Source organism: Triticum dicoccoides, chromosome 5B, assembly GCF_002162155.2.
Source record: "Triticum dicoccoides isolate Atlit2015 ecotype Zavitan chromosome 5B, WEW_v2.0, whole genome shotgun sequence".
Classification (NCBI taxonomy): Eukaryota; Viridiplantae; Streptophyta; class Magnoliopsida; order Poales; family Poaceae; genus Triticum; species Triticum dicoccoides.
In genome coordinates, this window is record NC_041389.1 from 89,325,663 (window position 1) to 89,341,959 (window position 16,297).

Consider the following 16,297-nt stretch of genomic DNA (forward strand, 5'->3'; position numbering starts at 1 on the left):
GGCGGCGCTGCACGGGAGTCTCACCTCTCACCCCGCTCGTGGCGCGGCAGTAAAGCCGTCATATCACAAAACCCAACCACTCCCAGTAATAAATGGCCTGGTAAAATAAACGGACAAGCAACCATCACATCCCTCCGTCTTTTTTGCATTTCATCTCTCTGCATTTACTTTCTCCGGTTCATCTCCCATGCTCAATCCGTAGCTACTACTCCTAGGGCTAGTTCTTTTGGCGGCTTCCTCGGCTTTTCCCACAAGATTAGTCAAAGTGGAGAGTAACAATAAGGCGCCTCACTCATTTATTTTGGCTTCTAAACTACTACTCCGTCCTGGTTTATTCCTCACCATTACAATTTGTGCTAAATTTTGACCAAAGATTTAACTGATAAAATGTTACTCAAAACACTTAGGCGCGGTGCATCTAGGTGTGTAAGTCATCTTACGAAAACCAAATAATCCGAAAACACTTAGGCGCGGTGCATTAACTTCTACCTCGTTTCTTGTTTCTTGACATATCAAGCAATAAGAGATAAAGAGTGTGCATGCTTTTAATGACTTGAGATATCAAACACGACATGTAGTGGTTAGTTCATTGCATGCAATACTATTAATTAGCAAATAAACATTAACGTTTCTTGTTTTCTCCTCCTCCTTGGTCACGGTGTACATAGAAATAACCACAGAGAAGGAAGCTAAAAGTAAACAATCAAACGAGCATTTTTGCATTTGTTTTGCATTGAATCGTTTCACAAGCTTGACTAGTGTTGTTTTTCCACTTTTACAAAAACTGCATCATAATGTTCAAACGTGCATTTGCACGTACATAAGTAATAGTAGTACTCCCTCCGTCTAGGTGTACAAGTCTTCCCTCCTTCTTGGTCACCGTGCACAACCAAAGATGACTTATTGACCTGGACGGAGGGAGTAGCACAGTCTGCAAGCATATATCGAGAGAGACGTGTAGTCCGATAGTATATAGTAAAGTTTGTGCTATATGCACGTACTTGCAAAATGCGTAATAATACAAAACGTTTCCAAACTTTCCCTTTTACATACATAACTAAGGACGCTAAAAATTCCTGAATGTTCGGGATTTATCATTTGCGTCCCAAAACTAATGAGATCACCTTACGAAACAAAAATTATACTCCTCCTAAAAGCCACGTCGCTCGCGGGAGCGCTTACAGTGCGCCACGAGTGCCCTGGTGCGCGGCCGTTTCCCAGCGCGCCGACACAACGCCTCTTCCTCAGCCTCGTAACTCGCAGGTGATGATTGGCGGCTTGCCGGCGGGCGAGCGCGATCTCACCGGTGTGGTGATCCGGCGCCAACAGGTACTCCTCCTGGCTGGAAGCATGCACCCGGTCCACGTACCGCCAAGCGTAGATGAGGCGCTTGGGCCCGACTGCACTCAGGGCGTCGGCACGGGCGTCCTCCGCCACCCTCACGGCCCTCGCACGAGCCTTCTGCCAAAGAACCAATTGCTTGACTCTCTCGGACGCGACATAGATCTCCGAGAAAGCTTGTTGCACGGTGCGCTTCTCTTCCTCGGCCTTCTTCTCCGCCTCTATTTTGGCGCGCTCTGCTGGAGGCAAAGCCTCCCACAAGGCGACATCCATTTCTTTCCAAAGCTCCTCAAGGCTGGGGGCTCGACGGGCGGCGCGGCGTTCTCCTCGTAGCGAGGAGCCGACGCGTCCTCCAACGCGCATGCCGGCGAGATTGAGAACGCCAATGCGTCCACCTCGACGTGTCGCGGCTAGGAGCGCAACGCCGACGCGTCCTCCTCGACTAGTGGCGGCGAGGAACAGAATGGTGATGCGTCGCGTCGCGGCGAGGAGCAGAACACCGACGCGTCCTCCTCGACTAGTGGCGGCGAGGAACGGAACGGCGACGCGTCGCGTAGCGGCGAGGAGCGGAACACCGACGCGTCCTCCTCGACTAGTGGCGGCGAGGAACGGAAAGGCGACGCGTGACCGTCCACGCGGTGCAGGGAGGGGCTCCTAGGGCTTGGGAGGGGAGATGCCATGGTGGTCGACGTGAGAGGGAGGGGGAGGAGAGGGGGAGGAGATAGCGATGTCGTGGGAGGCGTAGTATTTATAGCGAGCAATGGCACACCTACATTAGATATGGACTGAGCTGCACTGACTTAACTGCAGGTCCAGTTGCGTCACTGACATGTGGGCCAGTACACTGTTGGGCCCATATGTCAGTGACCCAATGCACCTGAAGTTAAGTAAAAGCTACGTGGACATATTTGTTGGAGTAAATTACGGGGGAGCGAAGGGGTGGAAATATTGCTGGTCACAATGGATTGGACGAGCGTGGGGGAGGAGAGTCATGCATGCAGATTTTTTCACACGGGGTGGAGTGGTGGGACCGCCGGAGGGAGAAGGAGAGTTTGGCAGGCATATTGTTTCCACACATGGAGAGGAAAAGATTTGGAGACGAACGGGCTTCCTTCAGGTATGGGGAACGGTGCATAATAAGTCATCTTGCATGCCGGGCTAGGTATAGTCTCAAGTCATTAAAAACATACACGCCCCACACATGTTCATATTTCAAGGTGCACTAAATTATTGCATGCGATGATTAAGGCTGGCCATCATGGTGGTATCTTAGCTGGTACACGGGAATAGCAAACATGCTGATGTGGCAAAGGATTAAAGAAGAGATGGGGTTAGACTAACTAGTGTTCATGCATGCATTGGTAAACACATTTTTTTGTGAAGAACGACAGCATTAGTTGAGTACTTTTGCAGACTTCAAAAACTATTCCACCGCCTCTACTATCTTGCTAAGAGTAGGTGATTTTTGAGTCGAGCCCTTTAAACTAGAAGGGAGGTAGTGGTACTCTAATAGCTAGGTGTGTAAGTCATCTTACGAAAACCAAATAATCCCAAAACACGTAGGCGCGGTGCATTAACTTCTACCTCGTTTCCTGTTTCTTGACATATCGACCAATAAGAGATGAGGGTGTGCATGCTTTTAATGACATGAGACTATCAAACATGACATGCAGTGGTTAGTTCATTGCATGCAATACTATTTAATTAGCAAATAAACATTAATGTATCTCGTTTTCCCCTCCTCCTTGGTCACGGTGCATAGCCTAAGATGACTTTTACATTGATGTCAAATCAATATTCACAATGTCAAATCAATATTTTTACACTCATTATAAAACGTAGTACTTATACTCATTATAATGAGTATTGTAGATATTGATACTTTTAGTATAAATTTGGTCGTGGAATTTCATTGATGCCTGTCAAAGCATGGAGGAAGCGGAGCTTAGGGCTTGCATTGTCGGTCTCTACATAGGTATTTCTCTTCATAATCCTGTAATTTTAGAGACTGATTGCGCTTTTGTGGTAGCGTCTCTTCAATCGGGGGACTATGACAGGTCTGCTATGCGTGACCTGAAGATGAAAGCGTTGAGCATCTCGAAGTTGATCAAAAATCTTCAATTGTCAAAGATTAGCCGTTTGGCCAATAAGGTGGCACACTTAATCGCTAAGTATAGCTTTGACAATAGATTAGATGGTATTCTTGTAAATAACGTACCGCCCTGTGTGGTGAATATTCTATCGAATGAGTGTACTGGTGTGGCTGGTTAATTAATATAAGATGGTGTTTAAAAAAGTATATATTTGGTCAAACACTTTGCAAACGGTTGACGGCAGTAAAAAGGACCAGAGGGAGTATCATGCATGCGGAGTAGGCAAAAAAATTGCTCATTTTTAGCCGGTCGAAGTCTCAAAGGGCGCAACCGCGCAAGGGAGGCGAAGGTCGTGGGAGGCGCGACAGTTGACGGAATTAAGTGAAGTTACATCCACGCATCGGCATGGCGTGCAAACAGGCAGAAGCTATACCGTCAGGCCTACGATATGGGTCTAGTAGACATGACATCTAGTGGGTCCCGCATAGTTCTCGAGAACTCTTTGGGGGCTTGCAGCCGTTTATCCACCGGGCAAGCCAGCAAACCCACGCTGTTCGCACGCCCTACTCGTCCCCGTCTTCTACCTCACAACAGTTCGCTCCCAGTCATCCCGTCCTTTCACATTAGTTCGCTCCCAGTTTTTGCGGGGTACAACAGTTCAACGTCTCCTAACCCTCCTCCAAAATCCATGGCCTCCTAAATCTCCATGGTCGCCACTGAGTACCAGGTTAGAGCCATCACCGGCGATCAGTTCATCGTCATCTACACACGTCGATCCGTGACGGTGAAAGCATGGCTTGCTCGCTTCCTACGCATGTTCAACAGTTCAATGGATGAGTGGGTCGCTGGGCTAGATGTTGAGTACACCACAGTTGTGGGACGAGAGAAGGATCTAAAGGATGAAGAGAGGAAGAAGCCCGCCGTGATCCAGGTTTGCGTACATAATGTTTGCTTGGTCTACCACATATGCCATGCCAACGTTGAGTGCCAGGATTTTAAGAACTTCCTCAAGGACAAAAGAGTGAAATTCGTTACTGTAGGCTTTAAGAACGACAAAGAAGTCCTGCGTCGGATAGGTCTCGTTGTAGGCTAGCCCTTCAATCTCCAGAAGGCAAGCCTGGTGTCCTCCTCTCAACCTTCAATGCTGACCCTGGCAGCAGCCATGATTGATTCTTCGTACGCTAAACTGAAGAAACCTCATCACGAGTTTCATCATGCATGGGAGTCGAAGACATTAGATGAAGATCACATCCTGTACGCAGCAATGGATGCCTACCTTTGTTTAAATATCTACATGGGTTGGATGAAGAAGCAGAGCCCAGTGTCCGGTTCAAGCAAAGAAGCATCGGCGAAGAGGAAGAGGAAGAGGGACGAGGACGAAGTCGAGGACATGGACTCAGACTCTGAGTAGGTGGCAGTGTCGTCGCTCATGCTGGTTCTACTGCAGTGTCAAGCTGACTAGTTGCTTAGTTTATTTTCAAGGGTATGTTGTGCTGAGGCCCCAGCAGAACTATGTTTATGTTCTTTCCCGTTATTTGAACTGTTTAGTACGTAGAGTAGTACTAGTACTATGTCTTACTACTGTTCTTCTTGCAGTTGGTACTACTGCTCGTACCTTCGTGTTCCCACTGTACTTAATACGTTCGTACTAGTAGTATAATTTGGGTCAGACGATTTGTGAAAGAAGTTCGACGGAGCGAAGGAAGAAGACGGCAGAAGAGGTGGAAGAAGCCCTTCTAGCCATCCATGTTGCATCAAACGGCTCACATGAGTCGACTGACCCAAATTGCTCCTTCAGATTGCAGGATCCACCTGGCATTCAAGGTCTGGAAGGTAGATTCCGTGTCCACACCCGGTTTGCAGGCTCGACGCGTGCGCGACCGGCTTCTGCCGTGATAGCCACCATGCGCGCCTCCTCCGCACGGGCGGAGACGACAATGACACACTAGTTCCTCCTCGCCGGCATGCTGGAGCACGCGCTCATCCTCCTCTTCGTATGATGCGTGCATAGACGCGGCTCCACCAGCTGCTCGCGTGCTTGGCAGCGCGGCGGCATGGCGAGGAGGGACTGCAGACGATGTGAGCGGGCGAGCCTTCGGCTTCATGACACAGGGATGGCGGCGACATGGCGGTGATGGGCAAGAAATTGTTGGCCGAGCAGGCGGGCGCCGGCATGCGCAACGGCGGCGGCGGCATATTGATGAGTGCGCATATGGGAGCTTACTTTAGTTTTATATGAGGTTGGTCAAACTTAAAAGAAAACCGTACTAGTACACGTAAACATTAGACTTAGGCAGCGCTTTTATTATTTATTTATTTTTGAAGTTAGTACCACAACCACGATATGGAATCCTGTGCAAGCGCATGAACCGCGGCCGCGCGGTCGATCGAACGGTGTGTCATCGTGTCGCGCTCGAAGGACATCCACCGAACCTTTTTGTGTGTGTGAAAACAATCCTCAAATATTACTCAACTTTTTTTTCCTAGGAAAGTTCTTGACGCTGCAATATTTCCATATATTTGAATTTAGCTCCAGTTTGTGTTTATTTGGATTTGGACGTTTTAGGTGCGCCCTAGTTTTTTTAATACTTATTTTGTGTGTGTGACTGAGAGAGAACGTGTGTATGTGTCCATATGTGTGTTGTGGCAGAAGGGCAATGTGGAGACGGTGTGCGTGTGATACAGACATAGAGAGGTGTGAATGTGCAAACGATCATGCATGAGTGAGACATAGACAAATGCCGATACGTTGTGTATACATGAGAGAATGGTCTTCTAGTTCACTTGCGTGTGTGTGTGTGTGTGAGAGAGAGAGAGAGAGGAGCATCCATAACACAACAACCATCTCTCTCGATTCGTCCGTCCCTCGCACGATCGCATGCAACATATGCATCAACGCGCACATTTTGACACCCTCACTCGGCCCCTGCCCACCTAAGGGCCCGCACAATCTCTTCGTGAATACCCATTTCTCTCCTTAGGTTTGTTTTCGCTCAATATCTGACACACACACACACACACACACACACACACACACGCGCGCGCGCGCGCGCGCGCGCAACACAACACACACACACTCCCCCGAGCAGACAATTCATCCCCATCCAAGGTTATACGGCGACCACTCTCGCTTGTGCTTCTTTGCACCCCCAACATGCACAACACCTCAATCTTCAAAGAGGGCATCGAGCACGACCAACCGCGCTAGAGAATGCGGGGTCATTTGGAAGCAGGGTGATGTGACGACGGGTGACTGACTCCTCCCCCCCACCCTCTCTCTCTCTTGCACAAAATTACCATTCCCTCTCTCCCCCGCACAAAATTGTCAATCCCTCAACCCATGAGATCCTTCACCTCTCGTCCATGTTTTTCCAGCTCTCTCATCAAACATGTTGTCTCTTCTCCTTCCACGTATACAGAATCACGTATATTACATGTCTCCATCTTTCTCACAGACCTAACTTCTTCCTCTCTCTCTCTCTCTCTCTCTCTCTCTCTCTCTCTCTCTCTCTCTCTGTGTGTGTGTGTGTGTGTGTGTGTGTGTGTGTGTGTCTCGTTAGGTTTGTCTCCTACTCTCTCGTCCACATACATACAATCTTTCCCGCCCTATCTGCTCCATCTTCAAAAGCTCTCTCTGCACGTTTCATTCACACAATGGGATATGTCAAAATGTTGCTTCTATAATGGTTGATGTAGAGTTTTGGTTGTTTTTGTTGCATCCTACAAAGTAATAACTATGAAATGCATTTAGATTCTCATTTGACTGGGATTATGTGAGTTTGAGAATTTTGTGAAGTACTATAGACCTTGTATACATCTTGGGATTCGACAATGATTGTAACTATTGAATTATATAGACCATTACATTCGAAGTCAATAGCCTAATATATTTATTTCACAATTTCAACAAATGATTAGTTCACTACAAACTAAGAAAACAAATGTGTACTCCCTCCGTTTTTATTTAAGTCCACGTATTAGCATTGGTCAAAGTCAAGTTTTGTAAACTCTCAGAAAGCTTATAACAAAAAATATTAACATATACAATAACAAATAAATACCATTAGATTCATTATTGAATGTACTTCCACATCATACATATTTGTTATGGTAAATGTTTATATTTTTATATAAACTTGGTCAAACTTTAGGAAGTTTGACTTAGGTCAAACCTAATATGCAGAGTTTACTACTACTACTCGCTAGTTGCTTAGACGAATCACTCAACACGCCACACGGGGAGTCCAATGTCACAAAATTTTGAGGTCGGCGGGAAAATCTCCCACGACCCTGATTCGAGCAGTAGGAAGTTACCGTCATAGCCTTCGGAACAGGCCTACGTACGATGTTTGGTAGGGGGCTGTTTTCGTAACTTCAGGTTCACCCTACCCAGCCAGCCCCACCCCAGCACCTAGAGTAGTACACCTGAATACTCCCCATTTTCTATCCCCACCGCAAAATAGACTTCTCCACGGCACCGCAGCCTTCGTGCTCCTCCCCTTTACATCGGCGCACTCGTCCACCGCAGCGCATCTGCCTCATCGACAACCTCGTATGCCGCACTGGAGCCGGTCCACCGTCATCATCGTAGACGGAGCCTCTTCCCCGGCATCGTCTTCCATGGTCTCGGATCTGCTTCCCGGAAGCCGACGCCAAGCGTAGAAGTACCACTGTCGTGGACAATGAACTGACTCCCGTTGTCGACCATGACTCACAGAGGCCGCTGCAACCATCATTCTCCTCCTCGATTGGTAATGTGTGTATTGAATCACTTAGCAGTACATGTGCAGTTCCAATTTTGTTCATACCTACCCTTCAATTTTCCTGGGTGCTATTGTTCCTGTAAAAGTAATTGGTTATAGCCTCCATTGCCCAACAAAATATCAGCTTGTAATTGTGTGTCGCTCCTATATTGCGCTGTGCTTGGGTAGGTTTTTCATCTGCAACCAGCAGTGTGGCAAATGATGGAAAGGTTTTTAGAACTAGCAAGATGCCCATGCGTTGCACGCATCAAGATGCATTTGTATGAGTAGTTTATCTTGTGGGAGAAAAGGATGAACGAGGGAAGGCCTTATTTGCAAATCTGGAGAGGGGTATGGGTATCTTTTTGCAAAATTCCCATTTGTTTCCTTCCTATCTGTCAGATATAAATCGGACGGCCTATGTTACAAGGAAAAAAAGTATAGAGAAAAAAAGTAGACAGTAAAGGAAGTAGAGATAAATATTAAATATAAAATATAAAATAAATATAACCATAGAGAAGAGAGTAGAGATAGCAGAGACGTTGGGAAAGGATCGCGCACGCAGAAAAAAGCGGCCGGGCGTGCGCTAGTTTTGGCGCGCGGCGTCTGGCGAGCTTTATAAAATCCAACGCCCTCCCACCGCTCTGTGCTTGCCACCGCTCTGTGCCTCGCCACCGCTCTCTCCCGCTCTTTTTCGCCTCGCCGCCGCCGCGCCACCATGTCGCCGCGTCGCCGGGAAACTTGGGGATACCGTGGCGTCCGCGCGCGCCCCTCCAGCGGCTTCTCCGCCGAGATCCAGTTCCGCGGGATGCACCTCGGCCTCGGCAATTTTGACACCACCACCGAGGCCGCCCGCGCGTACGATGCGGCGGCGTGGCGCCTCCATTGGCCTCATAGAACATTGAACTTCCCCAACGTGCCGACGCGGGAGCGGGCCCAGGAGCTCGTGCCTCTGTCGCGGCTTAGCATCGACGAGGATCGTTGCGACAACCGGAGGCGGGAGCACCATCTCGGCATTGCCGAGATGGACGAGGAAGCCATTACTCTGTGGCGCCAACACTTCCCGCAGGACATCATCAACGAGTGCGAGTTCTACGCGCAAAGGAGGGCGGAGAGGGATAAGAGGAGGGCGGAGCGAGCCGCCTATCGCGAGGACAAGCGTAGGCGAAAAGCGGACGCTCAATTCAACATGAGGCTAGGAGCAGCGTCGCCCTGGGAATCCGACGACGATCGGTATCTTCACGCCTATAGTTAGACGTCGGAGGAGGACATCACCGAGGAGCAGTCGGACGATGAGGAGTAGTTGAATTATCTTTTTTGTATCTATCTATGCTGAGAACTATCCTCTACTCTCTAGTATCTACTTCTCGATCTCAGCATTGTAAACGCTTTTTTAAAGCGCTGCACATTGCGATTCTGTTGGAGATGCTCTAACATGGCAGACGAGTGCTTTAATGTTGCCCACAAGATGCACAAGTATTAATAGTAGTATTTTTCTTGCCATGTTGAGATTTTGAAACCACGAGTGTGAACATGCAGAGGAGCAATGAAGACCAAACACGGGATATTAGGGACATCTTCAAGGAGCGTGGCAAGTTAAAGAGGAGCTGCACCGAACCTGTAAAATGAGCTTTGGTAAGTAACACCCTTTCAATTACTTTCGTTTAGCCTCGTGTTCTTCGATGTGTATATGTTGTAGTTTCTATTTCTCTTAAGCGTGGTGTTCTTCGATGTGTAATAAGAAGAGTCTTAATTGTCCTAATGCTTTCGTTTTTAACTTGATGTAGGAAGTGGGTGTTCTCACCGTGTAGTCTTCTTTTATATTTCTTTTCCTTTTGAATTCACTTCTCCGAGTTCTGTTTATCTGGCTTCTACTAAATGGATCTAGGTTTCTCTAAGTATTGATCTAAAAAAGAAGTAACTTCATGTCAGGATGCAGTTCCTGCAAGGAGGGAAGTATGGTCAACCTCGAGATCATGTTTCCAAAATGAGGCTGGATTACACACAAGGTGCCAGTTCCCTAATGATGCTGGATTAGACACAAGGTGCAAATTCCCGGATGATGCTGGATTACACACAAGCCAGGTGGAGTTGTCAGCTGTTCGTGTCCTCGTGGCATTAGTAAAGGCTGAAAGAAAGCGTGCAGCAACCCTTGAGAATGTAGCTGAGTTCTTGAAGAAGCGAAAAGAGCAATCAGATGCTCTCTTCACCCAAGCCAAAGAAGAGATGGAAGAAGCCAGAAATAAGCTAGCAGAGGCAGAGCAGGCTAGGCGTCTCCTGCTATCTAAAATTGTTGTTGTCAATACAAAATTTCCTTCATAATAGCTAGGTTCAAATGTTTATCCAGTCAGCATGCCTGTTGTGATGTCTGTGCATCTACTGATGTGGCACAAAATGTTTTTTTTCGGGTCATGTAATAACAGCAATTACTTTCCAAACAATAACAGACGAAGCATTGGACATGGTATAGTTCACGCGCAAGCCCAACATTCCAAGTCCAACTTCCACATCAAACTCATGTTCACAAATATCGGCACATTCATACATAATGTCCACAACCATGATTCACTTCAAAGCCAAAAAAATGTGAGGAGAATTATAAATAAAGAAAAACATCTACTAGTTCCTGCTACCAGTGCGAGCACAACAAGTCAAGACCATGCGTAAATTAATTATATTTTAGTCATTTTTTGTGTTCTAAAATGCCTGCCGGCTCGCGGAAGGACGTGTTGCCGGCACACGCGCGGATTCAATGAAGGCAGGCAGGGCAGTTTTAAGCTGGTTGCACGCGGCGAGGAGGCGTGCTCAGCCGGGCCTGCAGCGAGTGCGGCCCTCTTGGCCGGTGCGCCGGTTCAATGCCTGCGCTATGAGAGGTCGTGTCCGTGTCAGAGCAATCACTCCCTCTAGTCCTTTTTTGTTTGGGTATAACAAAATCTCATTTTCCATTCACATTTTACAAGTAAAATTCGTGGACAAACTTTGACCCAAAGTACGATGGGGACTAGTAAACCAGAATGGAGGTAGTAGTTTTTTTTTAATCAAAGAAGGGTTTCCCCTTCTGATTACTGAAAACCAGCATCTAAATCTAAACCATAGTATTTGCCCTAGAACTACTAGGTTCAACATCTCGTAACATAAACCCATACAACCATACGCCAAGGAGGTACATAGTACTATGAATTCCATTTTCGCTCCATACCAATCGTTCTAAAAACTACGTACTATTTAAAACGTGCCATTTAAAATCGGAACTCTTAACCCCGCTAAAAACGATATTTTAAACGTGGCTACTCGGTCTGTGGCAACTGGCGAGCCACCGTGCTCCAAGTCGTTCACCTGTGGTCCCGACCATCAACTCCTACAAAGGTGCTCCACCACGTACCCGGTACCCGCGAATGCAGCAATCATGCACCTAGGGTTTTAGGGTTTATTTGTTAACGTCGCCTTTACGTAACACTCATGTGTGCGAGACAGCGAGAGGCCAACTGCGTGCGTGCGCCTCTTCTCTTCGTATATGTACTCCACCGTTTGTCTGGTATCCAAAAAATTATAATAACTACTAGCAATGTGTCAATGCGTTGCCACACGATCAAAGTAGATTAATACATATTCACCAATTTGATAGAAAAAAAGTCTAGTTTTGTAATACGTATATCACTAAAAATATGTTATGTTTCACTCAAAATATGTTCCTTTGGCGGTTTTGATGAGGTAAGGGAGGCATGTTGTTGGTTTCAAGATTCGAGAAGTGGTATATGTCTAATTTCTACTCTTACTAGCAAGATGCCCATGCGTTGCACGGAACATCAAAATCTCGTGGGAGAAAAGGATGAACGAGGGAAGGCCTTATCTGCAAATGTGGTGAAGAGTGTGGGTAAATTGCCATATTTTCCTTCCTATCCGTCAGATATAAATCGGACGACCTACATTGCAGGATGGCAGGCCCACCATCATCACCAACTCTATTTTTTATCCCTACTCTTATAAAAAGCATTGTCGGTGATGATCGTGTGCCTGCCATCCTGCAATATAGGCCGTCCGATCTATATCTGACGGATAGGAAGGAAACTATGGCAATTTTGCAAAAAGATACCCACACCCCTCTCCACATTTGCAAATAAGGTCTTCCCTCGTTCATCCTTTTCCCCCACAAGATAAAATACTCATACAAATGCATCTTGATGCTCCGTGCAACGCATGGCATCTTGCTAGTTGTTGCAAAAAGCCCATGTGTGTGTGAGAGAGAGGGAGAGTGGAGGAGGACGGAGTGCATGTGTGACAAAGACACACGTAGTGTGTGTGCGATAGGTATCAGCTTAAAATGAGGCGATAGTGTGTGTGTGCACGATCAAGAGGGCGTGTCTCAAGAAGAGAAGAAAAAGCTACATAGATACAAGGAGCGAGAGAGAGATGTATGCGATGGTGGAAGCATGAGTGTGAGGGTGTATAAACCTATCTAGAGGCTAGCTAGTCGATAAATGCTTGTGAGAGAAATACGAGTCGGGGTGCGAAAGCGAGAGTTTTGTGTGTGTGTGTGAGAGAGACGGTAGTCGGAAGGGGTGGAAGCAGGAGTTGTGTGTGTGTGTGTGTGTGTGTGTGTGTGTGTGTGTGAGAGAGAGAGAGAGGAGACGGTAGTCGGGGTTGTCTGATCGGTGTCAGTCTGGGATGGAGATGAAAAGGAGACCGCAACAAATGTTGTGTCTACAGGAGAGAGAGAGAGTGATTTTAGTGGTATGAGTCATATGTAGAGACATATAGGGTGTGTGAGAGAATCCCATAGAGAGAAAGACAAAGTGAAAGACGAGTGGAGACTGTGTGTGTGGCGGTGAAAAAGAAATCTTAGGTGCCGAGTGATACCAGAGAACAGTAGAGACGTGAGAGATAATGAAAACCATGTAATGTATAATGATAGGAGAGTGTGACACTTCTCAAGGGAGACGTCAAGAGACCATGTTTGCGAGGATAGGAGAAACATGAAGTGAGCGTGCGGGTGAGCTGGAGAAAAGAGAGTGATGGCTACCTGAAGGAGCATGCATGCGAGAGAGATGGGCGTGAAAGGAGTGAACAAAAAAGGGATTCAAATATTTGAATTCGAGATGATGATACATGTAATCCATACTCGAACCAAAATTGATCTATCAAACATGCATACTCATATGAATTCACGCACATCTATGTTATTTAATATGTAGATATTACTGATCCATACATTTTAGTAGAACATAATTTGGGTAAATGTTTTCGAATTCAACCTTAAGATTTCGAGATCGTTGTATTTGTAAATCATATTATACATATAAAGGAGCAGAATTCTTTGTTGTGCTTTTGCAAGTATATATGTAAAAAAATGATGTATATAGAATGTAATTCCAATTGAAAATGGATCCCGCCCGAAAAAATATAGTAGAATACAAACGGGATTCGAATTGAGTTGGCACGGTAAACGTGCACTGTGCAAAATTTGAACGAAGCGGGGAAAGTCGCAGTAACCGCCCGAAACCAAAATCTGCGAGATGGAAATCACTACTGCCTATCCCTGCCGCGCAAAGCCTATCTGCTGGATTTCTATAGGTTTTGACAGGGGTAGGTTTGTAATTTCACCCAAACGTGAAGTAACCACCTCTCACCCGGAATCATACACGGTGGGCGCCAAAACACAGTGTGCCCTCAGCAGAAATCGACTCCCTCACCGATTCATATTCATACACGGTGGGCGCCAAAAACAAACTCTCGTCGGCAAATATTCGGTGTATGTGAGATTACCGTCCTATCCCCAACCGACTAATGTTGCTATGATGTAGTAGAAATTTGAAACGGGGGACTAAGTTTGTAAATTTCCTGGCATTTGAGACAAGCGCGCCCTGACTACATGGTTCCCCCCTTCCTCTCTACCTCCCTTTTCCCCATTCGTACTCCGTGGGCGCCAAAACACCCTCTCCACCCCACCCTCCTCCGTCCGCCGCCGTCCGCCACCCCATCCACCGCCGTCCTCCTCCACCATGCCAGAGCTGATACCCCGACGCCGCCGTCCATTACAAGAGATCGACCTCTCTCATCCACGCCTTCGGACCGGGATCCTTGCATCTCGTCCTCTCGCTTCATCCCCGTTGTCGTCCACCTTGCCGGCGCCGCTCCTACGACTGACTCGTCCACCGCGCCACGCCGCCACCGTCTACCCTCCTAGATCTGCTTCCACGCCGCCGACAGCCATCGCTACCGCAGCACCATCAAATTCTCACCAGATGCATACACGGCGCCGCACCAGAGGCGGTACTCTTTCGTATCTGCTCAACTTATTTATCGCAGCAAGAAAATAGATCGCCACTGCTTTACTCTGATTTCTTGTCTTGGTTGCGAAGTTGCCTTTGTCCGGTTTGCACCTTCAGATCCGCCATGGCACGCTCAACACTATACTCCCAATGCTTATGGTTTTCCCCTTTTATATTCCACACTAGTTAAATCACAGTAGACTAAATTTCAAAATTGGGTCAGTCGATTTTTCAGAGCTCGCCGGAGTTCGCCGGTGCGATCCAAGGGGCTCGGGTGGTTGTGGGGCCTCGCCGAACGAAGAAAACTCGACGCGGGTGGGGGTGGGGGTGGTGGAGGAACACAGGCGGTGGGGGCGGTGGTCCGGCCGGCGGCCCGTGCGGTGTTCTGTATGGGAAGAATCACAGACGAGGAAGAAGAAGGGTTAGGAGACGTAGGATCTTCATCCAACTGCCTGAAATGGTCGAGAGACAACTGGGAGTTGCATTCTTAATGCACTCTGGTTCATCATGTGTGGGCACTACGCAACCAACATTTTATTATCCAAAATCTACTTGCTCTTCTTTACCATGTTCGATAGAGCTGTGACACAAAACGTAGGACCGAATCCAGCAGACTGTACCCATACTTCACTGGCCACACCACTAGCCCCACCACACAGGACCTGCACTCCAGCAAAAGGTATACCGATTTCATTTGCCATAGCACCAGTTGTACCACAGAAAAATCCCACTCCAGCAAAAAGTACAGTAAGTCCACCAGCCGAAGACCTATCCCAACTGCAGAGACGGCCAATTCCTGCAGATTGGAACCCCATTCCATTTATTCCCAGTTTAAAAGACAATGCTTTCAATGTTGTTAGGGACTATGTGCATATATTCCCATCATGGGAAGATTATTGTGAAGACAAACACCATTTTCACATCTTCCTGTCCAACTTACGTGTAAGTGCTATTATTCATGGTTATTATTTTCCTATTTTCTGCTGATTGAACACATCAATGATTTACATTACATTGTTGTAACTAGGCGAGGGTCAATCTGGATAGTCATGACGAGGAAAGCTTGCTTGTGCTTTTCAAGGAAGCATTGCACCAGTATCGGTGTTACCTGAGGAAATCACACTTTGGTGGCAAATCTATAAACGAATTTCTGGTGAAGTCTCCTGTGCTAAATTTAGAAGATATTGAATGGAAAAACATTGTTATGCACTTGTCTTGTTCCCAGGATGAGGTATTGTCTATGAAATCACATGACAATTTGAACTTCTACTTTTCCGCATGTGCCTTACGGATCTTGTTTGCAGGAAATCTGCTCGAAGAAGAATTCCGGTTTGAAAAGAACGACAGAATATCGCAAATATGCTGCCCGCCGCTTTGCTCTTGTTAGTACCTGTTGTCCTGTATCACTGTACTTGCATACATACCTGGTTCATTATGTGACAGCAGTATGCATGATAGCTTGCTTATCAATTGTTCCTCCAAATTCTTCAGTATCCAATGCCAATGTTTTTTTATCTCTACATTGTTCTTGTAAGTACATGTTGTCCTTTATCAGTGTACTTATAATGACAGGTAGTTGTTCATGTACCATCACTCTGCAGCTTATTTTCCTTTGCCCTCCATTTTCTACACATCAGATCTATATTTACTCTTACCATAAGGTTGGTACTGAAGAAGTTTAGCTGTGCATTGCCCTTGGCTGTACCTTTTGCCTGTACCGCTGCACTTACATTTATAGCTACTTTGTTATGTAGCATCACTCTTCATCTTATCTTAAATATTCTCCATTTTTTCGTATATTATCACATCTATATTTACTCTTAACACAATGTAGAATAAAGGCAATGCTTAT